Source organism: Trachemys scripta, chromosome 11 (assembly GCF_013100865.1).
Source record: "Trachemys scripta elegans isolate TJP31775 chromosome 11, CAS_Tse_1.0, whole genome shotgun sequence".
NCBI classification, from domain to species: domain Eukaryota; kingdom Metazoa; phylum Chordata; order Testudines; family Emydidae; genus Trachemys; species Trachemys scripta.
Window position 1 is genome coordinate 34,993,973 of NC_048308.1, and position 21,241 is coordinate 35,015,213.

Here is a 21,241-nt window from a genome sequence, read left to right on the forward strand (position 1 = left end):
CAAAGGTTCAGCAAAATCAGCAAGTCCCTAGGACTTCCAGGGGCCTGATTTAAATATGTTGGACCATGAAGAAGCTGACAAAGACTTGCTAAATTGCTATCAGAACATGATCAGCTCTGGGCTTGGTGAAGAGCTGCTGCTGGGTTGTGCTTAATAGCAAAGCAGCACTGAAAAGAAAATTTTAGTGGACTTATATTGTGTTGCTTAGGCGATATCTACACTGCACTTTTGTCGGTAAAACTTTTGTCGGTCAGGGTGTGAAAAAACACACCCCAACCAACAAAAGTTTTATCGACAAAAAGCGCCAATGCGGACAGCATTTTGACTGCAGGAGACGCTCTCCCACCAACAAAGCTACCGCCGCTTGTTAGGGGTGGTTTTATTTTGCCAAGAAGAGAGCAGCTAAACGGGAGACCTTATAGCAACACAGCTGTGCTGCTATAAGGTACGTAGTGTAGACATAGACTTAGACTTATGTTACTAACAGAAGTCTGCAAGTCTACAGGTGTATCTTGTCTAGTATTACTACCAGGCCAACTGGTGGAAGGTATTCCTTTAGCTCAAATAGTTGATCTGCTGCTTTTGGATCCCAAGGTCCACAGTAGGGGTTAGGTTTTCTTCTAAGATGAAAAGGCACTAATTAGATAGAATAAAGAGTCTGATTTAATGTGCTCCTAAGGGACTTCTGCATTGCTAAATCAGTGCTGGACATTATGGGACTTCTAAATGTGCAGTCCCTTTGCAGCTTCATTAACATAATTGACACCAAGACATATTTGCAGCTACTTAAATTGTTTTTATAGGTGTTGACTATCTGCTGTTCCCCTTGGAGTCCCCTCAAAGCTATAAAGGGACTTAAGGAACATTGCTACTATATTGCTGAGATGGACTGCTACTCTTGGGTAAAGGGCCAGATAAAAACAAATGCTTGATTACTGCCAAAGTATAGGTATGGGGTGTGTTTTCTGTTCAAGATTTTTCTTCCTCGGACATATTAACAGGCACATCTATATAGCATCTTAAAAGACCTAGCACATAGTATGGACATTAAAAACATATCATGCTGGTGATCTGCCTTATCTAACGCCATACAAACACTTTTTGCAGTGTGCCTGCTATAAATATTTATAGTTAAGGCCTCATTTTCAAAGTGCGGGATAATTATCAGAATTACTTATATAAGATTTGGGTCACTTGAGTCAAGTACACCTCCAACTGGTGAGTATAATTACAAACACATTAACAACCCTGTGGGCATATACAACAAATAGCAAAGCATCAAGTCAAAAGAGACAGATGAAAGAAACTATGTTGCATATTTATGGACATTTTCTTTACTAATGCACCGATTATGGGGCACCCGATTTAAATAATCTGGGTGAAATTCTTTGACCTCTCTCCCCTTCACTGACTTTAGTAAAAGCAGGATTTCACCCTGTAAGTGCATATAACCCTTAAAGACAAAGAGTCTCCTTTCCTGATTTTGACTGAGAAAGGTGGAAAATGTATTCAATAGATCTTTACAAATTTTAGGAAGGATTTGGGTAAAAAAGAAATTAGGAAGACAGCCAAAAGGACATTGACTTTCCAAAAAAATCAGATTAGACAGACAAAAATAAAGATAGTAAGGGTGAGTGTTTTTTCAGTATATGCCTTACAATACATACAACAAATTACTTAAAGTGAAACAGCAGCAGATTGTGCCTGGTCCTCATGCATGCACTGGGGCCGAAGATGAAAGGAGCCTTCCCCCTCAATTAAGGACCTGTGGTTGGCAAAGCCCATGGACAGCTCCCTCTGGAAATGTCCCAAAGGAAGAGGGAAGGGAAGAGCAGGATTCTGTGAGGCAATAAGCTGCCTCTGCTTACAAGTATGTAGCAGTGGGCATACTCTGTCTGTACAAAAGGGAACTTTTCCTCAGGTGTAAAATTTCTTCCAGGTTTCCCTAGGAGCAGTGCCAAAAAAACCAACTAAGCCCTAAGTTTCCACATTTGAGTACTTAAAATTCAAGAAATGCCAAAATTAAAGGTTACAAGTGCAACCTTATCTCTGTTTCATTATCTGCATCCATTTATGATTAAATCTTTAATCACATAATGACGTACAATTAATGTGCCTTTCAATAGCTATGCACGTTACAAATGTAATCACAAATACACACACAAAATCTATTCTACATTTAAAACGTGATTGTCAAAGACTCATAACTTGGGCAAGTCAAAACCAATTTTCTTTGGAACACTCAAAGGCACGTCTCTTCAACAAGGGCTATTTCTGCACCAAACTTCAACTTTCTGCTTTTGACTATTTAAATATTAAACCTGTTTAAAAAAAAGGCTGGATTTTTATTTTTTGTTTAGAAATTAGGATTATTATTTGTACTGCAGCAATGCCCAAAGATGCAGACAGGGAACATGTCTTATTGTGTAGACGCTATACACACCTGTTAATAAGATGATCCCAGCCCCAAGGAGCTAACAATGCAACCATCAGAAACACGTAATTTTTCCAGTCTCCCTTATATACTTCTACCCCGATATAATACGACCCGATATAACATGGATTCGGATATAATGCGGTAAAGCAGTGCTCTGGGGGTGCGGGGCTGCGCACTCCGGTGGATCAAAGCAAGTTCAATATAACACGGTTTCACCTATAATGCGGTAAGATTTTTTGGCTCCCGAGGACAGCGTTATATCAGGGTAGAGGTGTACTCAAAAATGACTGAACTTTTTTCCCCTTCAGACTTAAAAAAAAAAATCACTTTTGGGCAGAGACTGAAAGGGAAAATTTCAGCCCCAAAGGGGAAACGTTTAGAAAGGTATGGGTGATTGAAAGAGGAGTACAATGGAAACACCACAGATATGATAGCGAGGGCGCTATCTGCAAGTACCTAGCTAGATAGGCAGACTGCATAATCTAAATCAATCTGCTTTAACTATAGTACTGTAATCACTGCTGCTTCCAGTGTAATGAATTAACAGCCAATCTATAAATAATGGTTCCTTACATTTTAAAATGTGCTTTTTAAAAGACGAACTAATGTTGCACAGATAACTTTAATTCTGGCATTTCCTAACTTTAGAGGGTTTAACTTTGCAACCTAACATTCTTTAAATGTATGTAATTTGTGTACAAATAGACAGATGTTCATACACACACAAATAGAACCAAGATATGAGCACAATCAACAAATTATTGTAACACAGATGTATATAAAGAGAGAACTATCAAGATGAGTGCAGTGCCACTAAATTGATTCATGATCTTGCATTTGTAAATTTTAGTGTTCATTTCCCCTGTCTACTCCCTCTATCTTCTCTTTTTCCATCTTGTGGTAGCTCTACTTACATTGTAAGCTCTTTAGTGCAGGGGCCACATGCATCTTATTCTTCTGGATGGGGAGTAGCACACTGTTGGGCGCAATTCTGCTACCCTTACTTAAACCAATTAACAACCTAGACCCTGAACCTACAATGTCATCCACATGGGTGAACACCTGTGCCCACATGAATGCCATTGAAGAACTGGAACTTTATTTGGCAAGTAGTTCCACTGATGTTGACTGCACAGTAAGATACTACTCAAGGTACATAAGTCAGGATGACAGAATCAGGTACTCAGTAAATAAATAATTCATAACATCATAATAATGATGATTTTAGCTCCCAAACTTTTGTGGCAGTAGTACCAGGGAACTCAAACCCTTTGACTTTTGGTAGCATTTCCCATCTTCCCAAAGAAGCTGTCTATGATCGAGGCACACACCTCTTACTGGCTAACTGTTGTTCAGTGAGTCAAATGGCATCTGTATTGGTTGATGGGGATCTAGGCTATCTCAGCCTTATTAACAGCAATTTCCGGATTATTCTGGGAGAGCCTTAAAAAGGAAATTACATGCAAAAGTATAAATAAAATGAAGCATTAATCATGATTAAACAGAATTACATTGATTTTTGCCAGCTGGATTCAGCCACCCAACTGTGATCAGAAGGAACTGTCTCTTGGTTAATCCAGTTCAGAGCTGGATTAATTTTTTTAAATTAATTTCTTTTGCAATAGCATAAATGTTTGTTGAAACAGATGGTCTGCCTGAAAATGGAAAGGAAGGGAACACCACAGACACTAACTTACAAAGACTCACCTTAATCCTTAGCCTGACTAAACCAATGTAGTAATTTGTTTTAAGGGTTGTTCTATGGCTTTTGTAGCCCAGTGGGCTAGTTTGTTTAGGGAAAATGGCGCACTGGACGAACTTGTATTTTGGTGTCCCTGGCCCAGCTGCCTCCCTTGGCTCCCCCTCCCAATCGCACCAGGGCCCCACTCTCCCCCTCACTCCTCCGAGCTCCCTTCTGCAGCCTCACACCCCAGGCTCGCTCCACTCCTTGCCTCTCAACCATGGCACCCCTTTCCCCCACCAACCATGGTGCCCTAGGTGGTCGCCCATGTTGCCCACCTGTAAGGCCAGCCCTATCTGAGTAGCATTGCTTGGGTCAGAAATCAGATTCCCCCATCCATCCCTTTTCCAACCCAAAAGGCCTAGCTTGCCTCATTGTTTAAGGCAATTCATAATAAATGTATATTTAGTGGGTCTTTTAACTGTTCATAAGTACTGTTGTTATGTTCTGTGTATAAGGACCAGTGACATTGCTGTGAATGACGCTACTGTATATAAATATAAGTCGGTTTTGCTACTTAACATTTCAGATAAACAACTGTCTCAAAGGATTGACTGAGCATGCTAACAGAGTTTTCTTGCTGTGTTTATTCGGAGGTAGTTATTTAGCTGACATAATATAGATAAATCTTAAAATAATAGAAGGAAATATTTCTTCACACAGCATGAAATCAGCCCTTGGAATTCATTTACACAAGAGGTAATAGAGTCAAATGCTTTGGGGGCAAGGACCTTGTGTTCTTTGTCTGCATAGTGCCTAGCATGCTGATGATGCTCTATAACTAAATATATATAAAATACGTATTATAATAATAAATAGCGTAGAAGGATTTCAAAGGGGGCTGAGTAATCTTATAACTAATTATAAGAACACATAGTTTTATTTTGTTAAAATATGGTTAATCAAATATTCTTCAAAGTGATTGTTACCAGAAATGCTGTATTTATGTATGGATCAAACAGCAAGCTACCAGAAATGAGAGAAAATGGATCCATATACAGTTATGAATAAAAATGTTGATTGGAGATTGTCATGTGTTTCATTATGCCCCCACTTGAAGGTTAGCCTGTTTGCCATATTTAATCCCAGCATTCAGAGAATTTAGGATAGGCACCCCAGAAAGAGATGGGTATACTTTTTTAATTTCAGTTTTTAAGTGCAGGTCAAGGAACAACATTATTAGTCTCACCCCAGTGCTATGGAAAATGTTGATCTGTCACTGGTTACAGAGATAAGAAGGAATTTTCCACCATGCACATCATTGCACAATTGGGTAGGTGACTTATAGATAGCAGTGAAGAGTTGTCCATGATGTTTTAGTACTTGGCGCCCAGGTGTGTAATCTAATCTAACTGGCTGTACATCTGGGAAAATATTTTATTGAATTCTCTTAGGTCCTCAAACCAATATGGCAGGTATTTCCTTTCAAAACTGGATGTGGGGCAGATTTACTTATAGTCCTTGGAGCATTGGCCTGGTAGTCAAGGTACCTGCTGCCCGGTGAGCAGCAGGTAACTATGCAGCATGCATGTGACTATTGGTAGTGGCCTCCTTGAGCAGGTTGTGCTGCATCACTAGTAGGAAAGATCAAGGACTCAAGAGTGGAAGAAAGGCAATAGTCCATTAAGGGATATGGAGTCAAGAGTTTGTCTGTGGAGGATGGACTAGGAGGGAGGTATGAGGACAAGATTTGGTGGTTCTATCCCTTGTTTAGTATAATGAGTCCCTGACTGGATCAGAGGTTAATTTCAGAGAAAACACCTGAGACCCCAATCACATGATGTCTGCATTAGTAAATTTTGCAAATGTCTTCCACTGTATTGATTTATTAGCTGTCTTTAAGATTGTCCTTTAAAATCTCTCCACCGACAATTTTTTTGTTTGGTAAAAACAAAATAAAAATGAAGAGCTGAAAGAATTGAGTGCCTACTGGGATTTCAGTGGGAAAATTCTTTTTGGTAGGAGACCATTAGTTTACCTTTATTTTTAAGTGGGCAACCTTTCTAGTTCATCCCCTATCGCCACACAGGAGAATTTCTTGATATTTAGATGGAGTAGTTCTTCAGACCATGAGAATTAGCAATGGGATACAGATCATTTCCCCTCTAGGCCATCACATGTGATCAGGCCCATAGGACATATGCCAGTTGCTCAGTATAGTTGGCTCTCAGTACAGTTCGCAGTACAGCAAATACACCTCTACCTCGATATAACGCTGTCCTCGGGAGCCAAAAAATCTTACTGTGTTATAGGTGAAACCACGTTATATCGAACTTGCTCTGATCCACCGGAGTACACAACCCCACCCCCACGGAGCACTGCTTTACCGCGTTATATCCAAATTCACGTTATATCGGGTCGCGTTATATCGGGGTAGAGGTGTACCAACACAAATACCACCTTCAACCTTGTTGGCAGTCTCAACTATAAAGATGAAGATTTAATGGGCATGATTCCTGAATTATTCTATATCCTCTGAAGGTTGTTGATCCAGAACAGAATGGAGTTGTACCTACAGAGCTGCACAGGGATATTACTTGCACAGCTTGTGCTGTGAATAAAAAGAGAAAATCAGCTGCTAGTGTGTCCCTCTTGCACTAAATTCATTTTTAGAAAGAATCAGCAAGCTGTCCCTTCTGAGGAGACTGAAAGATCAGGTCTTAAGAAGGAACTTAGCCTACATATGCAATGTGTTGGGATATTGACCCCAATTCAGCAAAAGCATTTAAACTTTAGAGCTTTGATGAACAATAAGGATTTAAGCATGTGCTTATGTGCTTTGCTGAACTGGGCCCAGATTTTAGGTGTGCTATTTTCTCATTTTTACATCTTCGCTGTTTTTAATGGTTTTATATTTCCCCATCTTCGTCAGCAAGTCTTTGACTGGGCAGGTTTGGTCTGATCTACAACATATTTAGCTGTTATGATGTGATATATTGCTTTAGTATTTGGACCAAGTGCTATTTAGTGATCTTCAACACTTTTGATAAATTGGGTTAGTTGTATTACTGATATTTGTAGTTTAAGTGCAGGCTTTTCTGACAAGCAGTGATTTAGCTACCATACACATTGGAGCTGTTGATATGCTCAGGAGGAGCTGCTGTGGAATGTTGAAACATGGAGGGTATTTTTATGAGATGAAAATATTGTACAGACAGAATTGCTGAGTGTTTTTGTTTAAATTTTAAGATAAACTTTCATTATATTTTTTATATTTAAAAATTTATTTGCAAGTTAATGAGAAAGACCTGAACATATAATAATTATTTTTCTTATACCCCTGGCTTTTGTAGCCCAGTGGGCTAGTTTGCTTTATTATATTCACTGCTACTGTAGCCCAGTGTACTAGCTTGCCTTCATTATATTTACTGCTTTGCATTATACTGTATTCTGCTTTGCATTATATTCAGCAGTAATGCAAGAAACCTACAGGCTGTATCCTGTAAGACATTAGCTTCAGCAAGTTAGCATAAGGTTTGAGACCTATGTCTTTGAACAGATAAACGGTTCAACGGAAAAACCCCAAGTATCTGGGGAGCTGAAAATGGAGTTTAAGGGGAAGTTCTGACCACAGGTAAATAATTCACCCACAGAAGTGTCCTGCCAATGAACTGACGTACATAACAGGTACATGCAATACATTTAAGGCTAGCCTGCTTGCTTGTCTATATATATCTTTTCTTCTACGTTTCTTATTTCCTTATAGGTGTGATTATTTGTTTTATTATAATAGGTTTATATTAGGGTATATTTTGGCTGTAACACAAGAGACCTGCAGGCCACATTCTGTATGGTGAGCTAAGGCAAAGTTAGCACACATATGTCTGGGACCTTTCACCTACATAAATGGAGCTAATGCATAAGGTCCATGTATGAATGCAACCTTTGACATAGAGGATGTGTTAAAGCAGGTTGGCATAAGGGCTTTCCTAAGTTCTTATCCTTTTAAACTTAACAGGTACACCACAACTTAGAACTTGGAAAGAACCAAAATAACCAGTTAGGAGTGAAATAATAAATGTGATATCTAACCATAAAAGGGCTATGGTAACGAATTGACGTATATAATAAGTTGAGATCATTGATATACTAACCTATAGGAAAAAGACACTCCAACATTAGTGAGGTGAGGAAATACAAATAAGAGAAGGGAAAAATCGCTTACTGAATATGTATCAAACATAACAGCATCAGCGTAACATATTATAAAAGTGGCATCCCGGCCTAGGGTCGGTAGGAGAGAGAGATGTAGTCCTTGGGAGGTGCCAGAATGATGGCCACTGGTGATGATGGGGAAGGTGATGGTGATGAGGAAGATGATGGCTAACATTTCAGGTTGTTCTACAAGGGATGGTGTGTGTATATGGATGTGCAGATGTATGTTCTGTAGTATCTCTATCTACCTTACTAAGCTGGGGTGTTTGTGACTGTGCTAAATATATTAATAAACTACATTTGTAAATATAAGAGTTCCTATATTGTGAGTGTTGCAACTGTGCACATCAGGGTTCCCAACTATATAATAATTTAAATAATACTGGGCCTGACCTTGGGGCAAGAACCTGTCAACCCTCAAAGTGATAATTGGGGATTCTTAAGTAATCAATATAATTAATACATAATCTAAGATCAGGAGTTTTAAAATCCTAACTGTGAAATGCTTTTGTTAGTTCTGCAATATCTGTAAAAATCTGAACTGTAAATAAAATATGGTTTTGTAAAATATGATCTGGCTCTGACATCAAATGTTAAAAAAAATTGCACTATGGGGTAGTTTTAAAAATTAAATTTTTAAAAACACCTTTTTCAGTACTTGAGATGGCTTCTGAACTATTGGATAATTTTCTAGCTGAAAAACAGAGCTGTCATTTTTACTTCAGTAATACACTGTATGTAAAATCTTAAATGCAAGAATAGTTTTGAATATTTCCTCTAAAAAAATGTGAGTGTACCCAGTGTTCAGATTTAGTACAGGTAGTTATGCTGGACCCACATGTATCACTGCTGCCATCTAAAAAAAGATAAACAGTTCAAGGATGGGAGTAAAATAAATCTACTATCTTAGTGGACCAGTCTAACCAGAAGAAAATTTGAGTACACTGATGTGGTTTGCAAGTAAAGGGCCAAAATATATAACACTTACTCTCATTGAGTGACATTTAACTCCAGAGTAGTAGCAATGAAGTCAATGTAAGGATATGGGAATCTAGAAATAAATCATGAAATGATTGTGCTGCTCAGATTTCCACTCCCCTTCAAAACAGTATAGTCCCATTGTAGCATAAATAACATATTTGTCCATTGGCACAACAGCTATTCACACACCACCATTTTCACCAGAAATAGTTACTACTTTGTGGACGCAATTCTACAAGACGCTGAGCACCTTGGGAAGTCAATGGGAACCTGTAGCAGGCACACCCCCCATATAGGATTGGCTCTAAAGACATGCTACCCATGGGCGCCGACTCCGTGGGTGTTCTGGGGCTGGAGCACCCATGGAAAAAAAATAGTGGGTGCTCAGCACCCACCGGAAGCGCCACGGATCAGCTTTTCCCCCTCCCTCCCAGCACCTCCCACCGGCCACGATTAGCTGTACAGCAGCATACAGGAGGTGCTGGGGGGGAGAAGGGGAAGAGCGGGGGCAGGAATAGGTGAGGAGAGGGGTTGGAATGGGGCGGGAAGGGTTTGGAGAGAGGAGCGGAAGTGGGAAGAGGTGGGGCGGGGGCTTGGGGCAAGGGGTGGAGTGGGGGCGGGGCTTGGGGCAGAGCAGGTGTCGAGCACCCCCCAGGAACTCAGGAAGTCATCGCCTATGATGCCACGAAATAAAACACATATTCTATTGTAAGAGTGAGACAATCTGGAAAGATATATAAACAGGATCCTTCCCAAGCCTTCCAGATGTTCTCATGGCATTTACCGTAGTTTCAACTCAGCCCAGTTTTCTGTTTGTGGGTTGACTAAGGAAAGAGGCTTTAGCACTAGGGCAAACATTCCTGTACGCCAAATACTAAAATGACAGTAATGAAGTACCTGTGGATAATTAAAATAATCCAGCAGTAAGGTGTCCATATCAGGTGTTTTCAAAATCAATGCAGAATCAGAATCGATGCAGCACAAGACTGAGGAAGGGGAAGGACTGCCAGTCAGCGATGGGCAGCCAATGTCAAAGGTATTAACCAAAGAAGGTGCTAAGAAACACTTGCACACAGGGGACAATATCATCCCTTAAAACCACATAGTGTTTATATTAAACAGTGCCTGCTGTTTATTACATGGCTTCTGAGTATTTAAACCCTTTGCCACAATGAGCCAAATTCTATCCTCATTTATTCTGGATTTACACCAATCATATTTCCACAAGTCTCCCTCCCCCATCTAAATGGAGAGGATTAAACAGTAGAAGTTAAGTGGAGGGATCAAGAGCAAGCCATGAGATGTAGATGTTTTCGCCCTACTGGCCTATGAAGAACTGAGCATTTCTGCCTTTTCCCCAGCCAGTGAGTCATGCGCAAGGGAATAGATCTTTACCATTATGGCTATACGTTGTCTGTTGATAAGATTAGATTGTAAACTCCTCTGCATAGGTGCTGGAACTTGGGGTGCTGGTGGGGCTGTTGCCACACCCCCTGTCTTGAAGTGGTTTCCATCATTTACAGGGTTCAGTGGCTCTCAGCACCCCCCCCCCCCATACAAATTGTTCCAGCACCCCTGCTCCTCTCTCAAGTGCAGCCTGCACAGCACCTGGTGCAATCGGGCCCATCCTAGCGAGGGCCTGGAGTGGTACCAGAACACCAGGAAGGAGTAAGGCTAATCAACCGATTGCAAGGGAGCGATTACAGCAATCCGCTGGTGCAACCAAGGGAGAGCGGGGTTGGCCCCGGGGCCAATGCACTTGGCCGCACCGCGAGCTGCGAAGCGTTGATAGCGAGGGACAAGCGCAGCCATGCGGTGCCCGGAACGCTTTCCAGTCCCGGACCCCGCGCCCTCCGCGAGCCCCGTCCCCGCCGCGCATCCCCGCGCAGCGCTCTCGAGGCACAGCGCTCCCCCTCGCAGGGGCTCGCCGCTCCCGCGGAAACGAGCCTGCTGAGGAAGGGAGGCGGCGAACGTCGGGACCTTCCTCTCTGATTGGTCTCCGCCGCTCGCTCTCCCCCCCCCCCCCCGGCTCCGAGCGAGGGGAGGCGGCGATTGGCTGCCCGGGCCTGTCAATCGGAAAGGCCAAGTTCCATTGCGGGATCGCCTCGCTCCGCGAGCCGGGCTTGGCTGCTGCTGCCGCGGCGGCTGCAGGGAGCTGGCCGGCTGCTGCTGATGGAGAAGTGATGCTGGCTGCCGGGACCCGGGCGGCAGCAGCGGCAGGACCAGGACCAGGACCAGCCGTGGGAGCCCAGCTGAACCCTCCGTGCCGCCAGCCAGGCGAAGACAGCAAAGCCAGCTGGTAAGGTCCAGCCACGGGGGAGGTGGATGCCTCTGCCTCTCTCTCTGCGTCCATGCATGGCTGTGTATCCACAGCGCCTTTTGTTGGCGGGGCTGGAGGCAATGCAGGGCAGCGTAGCAGCAAGGGGAAGCGCTGTGTGTGGGCAAGATGTCTGGGATACAGGGAATCGGCTGGCGGCTGCTGCCGCTGCCGGCTGCAATCGACTTTGACAGGCAGGAGATTGCATGCGTGCGCGTTAGGATCCACGCTTCGCAAGCGAGGTACCTACCTCTCTAGCTATCCTTGCTCGGGTGCCCTTCAGGAACCACAGGGATTGCTGGAAACGAGCGTGTCTTGCTGAGAGGCTCGGACGAGTGCAAAAGTCCGCGGTGTCTCTATAAAGATAAAAGCAAAGCCGAGCAAAGTGAACTTCATTGCCATAATGACAACGGGAAGTGTTAGCGTGGTCCTTCCAAGGGAAGGCAGACTCCAGAGAGGCACAGTCATGGCACCAGTATTGCTGGAGAGGAGGCAATAGTTACCAGTAAAGTGAGAAAACGGAGGGCTGTTCGTGAAAAAATGGCCGGGGCGGGGGGAGGACTGTTTATTATATTTTATAGTGTAGACCTAAAGCCCTACAGGCTCAGCAGTTCCCCTCTGTACTTTCCTTGTTGCTGTTGAGCTTCACATGGCTTTGGATTTGGAGATGATGAACTGCCACCATCCAAACTCATTCAGTGCTCCTCCTGAAGCAGCTCCAAAGACACAGTGTGAATCTCAGGGTTGGGTTTAGTGGACACGTTTCCCAGTTTTCGGTAACTACAATAAACTGTGTTGCAGCGGGGAAAGAAAGGGCTTTTCTTTTGTGTGCGAGGCAGAGGGAGTTTAGACATCCAAAGGCTTTCCTCTGTGAACTGTCAGCTCCTTCAACAGGATGTATAGCCATTTGCCAGCCTCCACTGTTGACTTCCCAACTGTTTTCTATGAGGGGAACTATCACCGCTTTCAAAGAATGATGCAGGGTAACTGCTAAAAAAGCCAGATTGCCAATTAACGGAATGGTTTTAACCTTCTGTTTCTGTAACCATCCCAACAGGGTATTGGATTTTATTTTCTGTAGAAAGATCTTAAATGAGATTGCTTTTTATTATACACTGCAGATGGGCATTGCTGGTTGGCTGAGTTTGAATCAGTTTCCCTCAGTAAAATTGACCAGAGAAGACATTGAATAGTGTTTTTAACTTTTAAAAAATTGCTTTACTAATTCAGTGAGCATTGAATCATTCTTTTAAAGGTAATTGAAACATAAGTAATAAAAATGGAAAGTATAAAAGCTGCTCCATGTTATCATACTATAGATGGAAAAATAGGTAGTGCGTGAAAGGTGTGTTTCAGCAAGCATGCACCATGGCCCTCTTTAGAGAACAGTAAATTACTAGAGACACCTTGGTAGTGGAAATCCTTATTACAAGTACCTGACCTTGACCTGATGACAGTCATTAAAACACTTTTTAAATTAGAGATTATGTAAACATTAACTCAGAATATTTGAATGGAAAATTCATATTCACAGAAAAATTAATAGAAAAAATTATGATGGCTAATTTATGCTTTTGTAAAAGGCTAAAAATGGTAAGTTCAAAGAAAACTTCTAATGTAGCAAACAGGAGGGGGAGAAATAAAGCCAGTGGCTGTTAAGACTTCTAAAGAATTCCAAAGACTAAATCCTGTTTTTTTCCCCACACATAATTTTCTCTTTTTCATTGCTCTTTAACATGAATTACTCTGTGATATAAGACCAAACATTTCATCTCTTTAAAACAGCAGTGTTTTAAACCAGTGTTGAATATTCTTAATTTGTTAAAATATTCTTTAACTTACCTTTAAAAGTTCTTTGATTAATTTTATTATTTTCTTAATTAAATCTTGATTGCATAATATTTTAAATAATTGTTGGTATACTTCTATATTTTCTTATGATGGGCTTGATCCTGCACCCATTGATGTCATTGAGAGTCTTATCAAGCAGGATTGGACCCAAATCTAATGTCTGAAATAACTGATCTGAAAAGGCTAATATAGCTGATCATATGCTACATTTCAATAGGAAATGTAATTTGAATTATTTTTATTATTTTATCTGCAGATCCCTCAGCCATAATCCTGAGTGCTTAAAATGCTGCTCAACATGTTAAGAAGTTGTTTTATGTATTAAAATGTGTATGACGTATCAAGAATACTTAATTCCAAGTTTATGATACTTTTCTAGCTGTCAAAAAACCATAAGAATACTGTATTGATTTGGTGCTCTAAAACTTGCAAAGTAATCTGATAAATTAACTAAATTACTGAAATTTGACACCATGCATGAGAAACATTTTTAAAAAATTACAAAATTATATGATAGATGGCAGAATGGACAACAAGTGTAAACCATATTATCACGAAGCGTTTATATTTCTGCTCACTCTTGAGAGATGAAGACCAGTGTTGTGGCTGGACAGTAAATATTAAGTGTAAGTTCTACACCTCAGATCTAATACAACATTATTCTTCCCACTGCGTATTTAGTAGATAAATATTTTTATTTACAGAACATAAAATGCTATTTAAATTCAGTTGCCTGTTTACCATATAGATTTTCGGTGGATCTAGCGAACTCAAAAACTGGTATGAAGAGATGACTACAAAAATATCAGTTAACTTGACAAAGTCAATTTATTTAAAATATTTTAGGCTAATTTGAGTGTCCAGTAAAGAGAAAACAGTAGTAGCAGCACTGCAGCTAGAATCAGGTACAGTGCAGATAGTCATGATGCGTGATCTCCCAGTCCCACTCAGTTATTCCAGTCTGCCTCATACCAAACCAAACTACCTGTACATGCCCCCTATGGACAGATGGTGCCAAAGGTTCTAGTAGTTTGAGATATGGACAAATATTATTTTTGACAAGGGATTAAGTGGAAACAACCAAACTACTTTTTCTTGTATCTAAACTAGATTTTAATCTAGATATCCAGATTGTGAAAGAATAGACTATTAATGGACTGAATCCTGTTCTATAGACCCTTAATCATGTGAGAAGTCTCATTTACTTTAGTGGAATTATTCACAGGAGTAAATATTTACAGGATCAGGTCCTAATTTACAGCATCACCTAAATTTATTTAATTGGATCATTTTCATTATGGGTATTATGAAACATTTTACAAAAATTGAAACATTTTAACTCATTTATATTTCTGTGGAAATGCGCCAGATCTAATGTCACATTAATATATAAAAAAGAAGAACTAGGAAGTGGATTTTGTTATAATAAAATGCCCAATCAATCACTAGAAATTATCATGATTTGATCAATTATATGCTTTTTTCAGCAATGCTTTTTCCCTTAATTATGGACTTATTAATGTTCAGCTCTTTCTAGAGCTATATCAGAATGACAGTGCAGTTTCTTAAACCACACTAGATTTGCTTTATTTAGATTTCCTATTTATGAAATAAGCAAAATAAGTTCATCCTTTCCCAATACATCTTACCAATTGGAGATTATCAAAACAACACAAAATCATAGATTTTCCTTGCCTGTATGTACATCAGTGATTTTTGCAGGGAACTATTAATAAATAAATAATATAAAGAGGAAATATAGAAAGGAAGATTAATCATCCTAGCACGTTGCAACCTGCTTCCCAAATAATTGCCAAAATAAAGATGTAAAGCAGTGTACTAAAATATTGGTGATGTAATTTGCCACGTGTAGTAGTAAAATGATTTATTTTGATGCAGCTAGGAAAAGCAAATTGCATTCTGTATAGAAATGAGAAATTTATATATACATTTAGTTAAAATACAAAAAAAGCTTTGTAAGAAAATTATAGAAAGAACTAATGAATTTTAAATACACCTTTACCCCAGTATAATGCTGTCCTCAGGAGCCAAAAAATCTTACCGCATTATAGGTGAAACCGCGTTATATCGAACTTGCTTTGATCCGCTGGAATGCGCAGCCCCGCCCCCCTGGAGCACTGCTTTACTGCGTTATATCCGAATTCGTGTTATATCATGTCGCATTATATTGGGGTAGAGGTGTACTTTATGTTGCTCCTTCCTTCAGTTGTATAAATCATGCAAACTGTACATTGATCTTTTAAAAAGCTAATTCCATTTTTGAACATCATTGAAAACACTGACTTGTATCCTCTCCAGCAAATACAGTGTTCATAACTTCTGGTCAATGGAAGCTCTGCAGACCTCCCTGGATACAGAGAAGTGTAAAATACATCCTAAAATGACTTTTTATCTTCCCCACTTACTCATATGTCAACTTGTTCCAAATGTTTCCAAAGTGTCAAAAATACTGATAGGTGCATAACACTGCTTTACGCTGTAAGTATGGATGCCTAAAACTGCTTCTCTCCAAGGAGCAAATGCTGCATGGAAGCTGATCCACCTCCCATTGACTTCAATGGAAGTCGGATCAGGCCTCATAAAGCCTTTCCCATTGATATCCATGAGGATTGCTCTTAAGCAGAGACTGCAGATTCAGGTCCACAGGCTAAGGATAAACTCGTTTTCCAACAGATGAAGATGGGCAGAGGCAGGGAGGTTCTTCTGTCAGTGACTAACATACTTGTATGTAGTGTGGGTCGCAGGAGATTAGACAGACAAGGTAGGTGAGGTAATATCGTCTGTTGGATGTTCTTCAGTTGGTGAGAGTAACAAGCTTTTGAGCTTGCACAAAGCTCTTCTTCCGATCTGGGAAATGTACTCAGTGTCACAGCTAAATACAAGGTGGAACAGGATTGTTTAGCATAAATATTTAACATATTTCAAGATGAAGTGTCCCATTAACACCCCTCCAGTCATAGAGGGAGGGAAACGAATGCAGGAAGTCGGGGGAGAATACAGCTCGGGGGGGTTATTAGTGGACTATAGATTATTGTAAAAAGCCATAAATCCACTGTCTCTATTCAGTCAGGGTCAGATATAGGGTCAGAGATGACCAGAATTTTTAGTGTCTAGCAAAGTTATGAATTTAAGTTCCCATGCTTGTCTTTTGAAAGTGTTGTGTGATTTCCTTTGAGAATGAGGACTGATAGGTCAGAAATAGAGTAATCACTTTGTGAAAAATGTTCACCCACAGGTGATAAGGTGTTTTTGTCTTTTATCATTTTCCTGTGTGATCATTCAAGTATGTAGTGATTGTCTGGTTTCACCCACATACTTGTTACTGGGGCATTTAGTGCACTGGATATGGTGCACCATGTATTGTGATAGGCATGTGTAGGACCCATAGATGTTGAAAGGTGTGTTGTGGGGAGTGTTGATCATTGTAGCAGTGAAGATATGTCTGCAGGTTTTGCATCTGTTGTTCTGGCAGGTCTGGTGCCACTTTGGATTGGTGTGCCCTGGTCTGTGGGGAGCTTGCTTCTGATGCTGAGGTTGGAGAGGTGGGGGAGTTGTCTGAAGGCCAGAAGAGGGGGTACAGGGAAGATTTCTTTCAGGATGGAGTCCCCATTGACTATGGGTTGTAGTTGTTTAATGATGCCTCATATGGGTTCCAGTGTAGGGTCAGAGATGACCAGAAGGGGTGTGTGGTCAAAAGGGTTTTTATTTCTGTATTGTAGAAGGTTCTCAAGGGGTATTTGGGTGGCCCGTTTCATGGTGTGATCTACTTCTCTGGTGGAATGTCCTTGTTTGGGGAAGACAGTTTTGATTGTGTGAAGGTATATATTGTGGCCTTTCTCCTAAGAGCATATTCATTGGTATTTGAGTGCCTGGGCTTTAGATAACTGATTTCTCGATATGTTTGGGGTGGTTACTGGATCTATGAAGGTAAGTGTGGCGATCCGTGGGTTTCTTGTATATAGTTGTCTGTAAAGTTCCATTATTGAAGCTGATTGTGGTGTCTAGGAAGTTGAGGCAAGTGTGGGAGTTTTTCAGAGAATTTAATAGCTGGGTGGTGGTTGTAGAAGTTGTGTTGGAAATCCACGAGGGAGTTCAAGTCATCTGTCCAGAGGATGAAAATATTATCAATGTATTTCAGATAAATCATTACTTTTGTGGTACATTTGTCCAGAAATTCTTCTTCAAAGTGGCCCATGAAGATATTGGCATATTGGGGACCCATCCTAGTACCCGTGGCCTTTCCCATTGTTTGGACAAAGTGTTCGTTGTTGACTGAAACACTGTTATGGATGAGGATGAAATGGATAAGTTTGGCGATGTGTTTGGGGTGAATATCTGATGGTTGTCCATTGTCTTGTAAATATTGAAGGCAGGCAGCTATGCCATCATTATGGGGGATGTTGGTGTATATGGAAGTGACATCCCTGTTAGCAAGGATGGTGTTCTAAGAGAGGTTGTTAATGTTGTGGAGTTTGTGGAGGAAGTCTATTGTGTCTTGGAGGAAGCTGGCCTTGTGTGGTGAGTGGTTTGAAGTCCCACTAGATAGTGATCAAACCGGTAGACAAAGGGGGCACCACTGTAGTTTTCAGCCATGATGACAATGTTAACGAGGCCAACAAAAGCTCTCTGACATCACCTACTATAAAGAACTCAAAGAGGACCCTACACCACAATTTATCCAGGAACTTAAGTACATCATCAAATCATTCCCCAAAGAAATCCAAGAGAAACTCCAAGATGCACAAACAAGGGAACCCAGGAAGACCCTTCATAACTGGCATTCTTAGGGCATGGCTACACTTGCAGATGTAGAGCACTGTGAGTTAAACCAGCCCTCTGAGAGCACAGTATGGAAACGGTTAGAGTGTGTCCACACTGTCAGCTGCAAGCACACTGGCATGGCCACATCTGCAGCACTTGCAGTGGCATTGGGAGTGGTGCATTATGGGCAGCTATCCCACAGAGCACCTCTTCCCATTCTGTCAAGTATCAGAGGGGTAGCCGTGTTAGTCTGAATCTGTAAAAAGCAACAGAGGAAGAAGTGAGGTTCTTACCCACGAAAGCTTATGCTCCCAGTACTTCTGTTAGTCTCAAAGGTGCCACAGGACCCTCTGTTGCTCTTCCCATTCTGGCACTGTGGCTTGTGGGAAGGGGGCGGGTGATGCGGGGCATTCTGGGTCCTGTCCCAATGCCCCATGATGCATCACTTTGTATCCCAGTAATCCCTGTGCTTCCATCCCCATTTGGTGCCATCTTTCAACATTTTTGTACTGTGCGCTGTCTTCCCTTTTATTCTGAGGGAATGGATCCCGAAGTCCTGAGGAATATGCTGATGGGTCTCGCCAGCACATCACGTTTGGTAGTCGAGTTACTCCTTAAGCTACAAACTGACAGTGAGGAGTCCGACGATGATGTCGACTCACGTAATGCATATGACACAAGATTGCTTGTGGCATTCACGGACATGCTCACCGCTGTGGAATGCTGCTTTTGGGCTTGGGAAACAAGCACTGAATGGTGGGATCACATCGTCATGCAAGTCTGGGATGACGAGCAGCGGCTGCAGAACTTTCGGATGAGAAAAGCCACTTTCATGGGGCTGTGTGTTGAGCTTGCCCCCACCCTGCGGCACAAGGACACAAGATTGAGAGCTGCTCTGCCAGTGGAGAAGTGGGTGGCTATTGAAATCTGGCAGCTGGCAACTCTAGACAGCTACCGATCAGTCGCTAACCAGTTTGGAGTCAGAAAGTCGACCGCTGGAATCGTGTTGATGAAAGTTTGCAGGGCCATTAATCGCATCCTGCTCAGAAGAACGGGTAATGTGCATGACATTGTGGCTGGCTTTGCACAAATGGGTTTCCCTAACTGCGGAGGGGCGATAGATGGTACGTATATTCCAATTCTGGCACCAGCCCACCTGGCCTCCAAGTACGTTAATGGGAAGGGGCATTTCTCTATGGTACTCCAGGCGCTTGTGGCTCACTATGGGCATTTCATTGACATTAACACAGGCTGGCCCGGAAAGTTGCATGACGCATGCATCTTTCGGAACACTGGTCTGTTCAGGAAGCTGCAAGCTGGGACTTTTTTCCCAGACCAGAAGATCACCGTAGGCGAAGTCAAAATGCCCATTGTGTTCCTTGGAGACCCCACTTATCCTTTAATGCCGTGGCTCATGAAACCCTACACAGAGAGCCTTAACAAGTGCAAGGAGCGGTTCAACAACAGGCTGAGCCGGTGCAGAATGACTGTGGAGTGTGCTTTTGGCCATTTAAAGGGCTGCTGGCACTCTCTGTATGGGAAGCTGGACCTGGCCGATGACAACATTCCCGTGGTTATATCTGCATGCTGTACCCTCCATAACATTTGTGAAGGGAAGGGTGAAAGATTCACTCAGTCATGGAATTTGGAGGTTCAAAACCTGGAGGCTGAATTTGAACAGCCAGAGAGCAGGGCTATTAGAGGGGCTCAGTGCGGGGCTGCAAGGATTAGGGATGCCTTGGAGCAATTTGAGGCTGAAAACCACCAGTAATGTTTGGTGCCCTGCACGGGAGTGAAGTGCAGTAGTTCCAATGTTAGTAGGAATCTGTGTTTGCCACACTGACTTGCAGTGCTTGTTGCTTTTCTGGGCTAAGGTATCTTTTACTTAATGCAATAATAAAGAATGTTTTCAAAGCCATAAAAGCCATTTATGTAAAAGAAAATTCATTTATTGAAAAGAAACACAACTGCTTGGGAAACAGAAAGGGCAAGGGGGTGGGGTGGGGAACGGTTCAATCACAGATTTGCGTATGTCCTGTTCTCATACTTAGCCTTCCTGTCTGGAGTGCCGTGCAATGAATGCTGCACTTCAGGGTGGCTAAAATGCATGGTGATGGGGGTTGAGTGCAGTGAGTAAGGGTCATAGTTTGCGGAGTTGGGTGGTGAAGCCACAGGTGTTGGAGGCAGCTGGTGGCGATAAGAACCCAGATGTTGGGGAAAGTGGGTTGGAGGTGACATGGGGGCCCAAGGGAAAGAGTTTTCGGACTAGGGCTGTGGGGGGGAGAAGGGGTAGTGCTCCACCTGCATGGCTACGAGCGCCTGGATCGAGTTCACTTGGCGCTCCGTAATGCTTATCAGATGCTCTGTGCTTTGGTGCCGGTGCTCCACACTTCGGTGCCAGCACTCTGCATTCTGCTGGCGGAACCTACTTTCACTCTCCCTCCACCCCTGCACTTTTTGATTTTCATGAAGGGACTGCTGCATTACTTCGTGCAGCATGTCTTCTTTGCTTCTATGTGGCCTCTTCCTAATTCTTTGGAGTCTTTCGGCCGGAGATAACACGGACAGCTGAGATCTGAAGATTGCATCTGTAAAGGCAAAATGCACCACTTAACAGAGGCAGCATTGTTCACACCAGACAGAGCAATGATTCGCCCGTACTTAAGACAAGCACAGTCTAAACAATAGCAAGATTTGCCTGTCCGAAAGCGAGCGCACATAACCAACAGGAGCCCCAAAACGGTGAGTAAGCACAGGGTCAAGGGGGACTGATTGTATCACTGCCGTACTGTCCTTTGGGTTTCTGTGCATTGGGGAGAGCCAACAGCTGCAGGAGGCCCCTATACTGAACACTGTCTTCACATTTTCCACAGGAGTTCATCCTGGAAGATACCTCGCTGCTGACAGTGACTGGAAAGCAAAGGAGGTCTTCTACTACAATGCAGCTTCTGCCCTGGCCCTATGCAGCTTGCCTGTG

The 21,241-nt window shown here is 42.1% G+C and overlaps 1 protein-coding gene across 2 annotated transcripts in view; it reads left to right on the plus strand.

Annotated features, from left to right (window-relative positions):
- The first annotated feature begins 11,403 nt into the window (after positions 1-11,403).
- The window catches only part of B3GALT1 (beta-1,3-galactosyltransferase 1), a 351,099-nt gene continuing 341,261 nt past the window's right edge, over positions 11,404-21,241 (plus strand). For both annotated transcript variants that reach the window (XM_034785491.1, XM_034785492.1), the window contains exon 1: positions 11,404-11,613. The gene's annotated coding sequence lies outside the window, so the exon portion shown is untranslated. The remainder of the gene's footprint in view (positions 11,614-21,241) is intronic.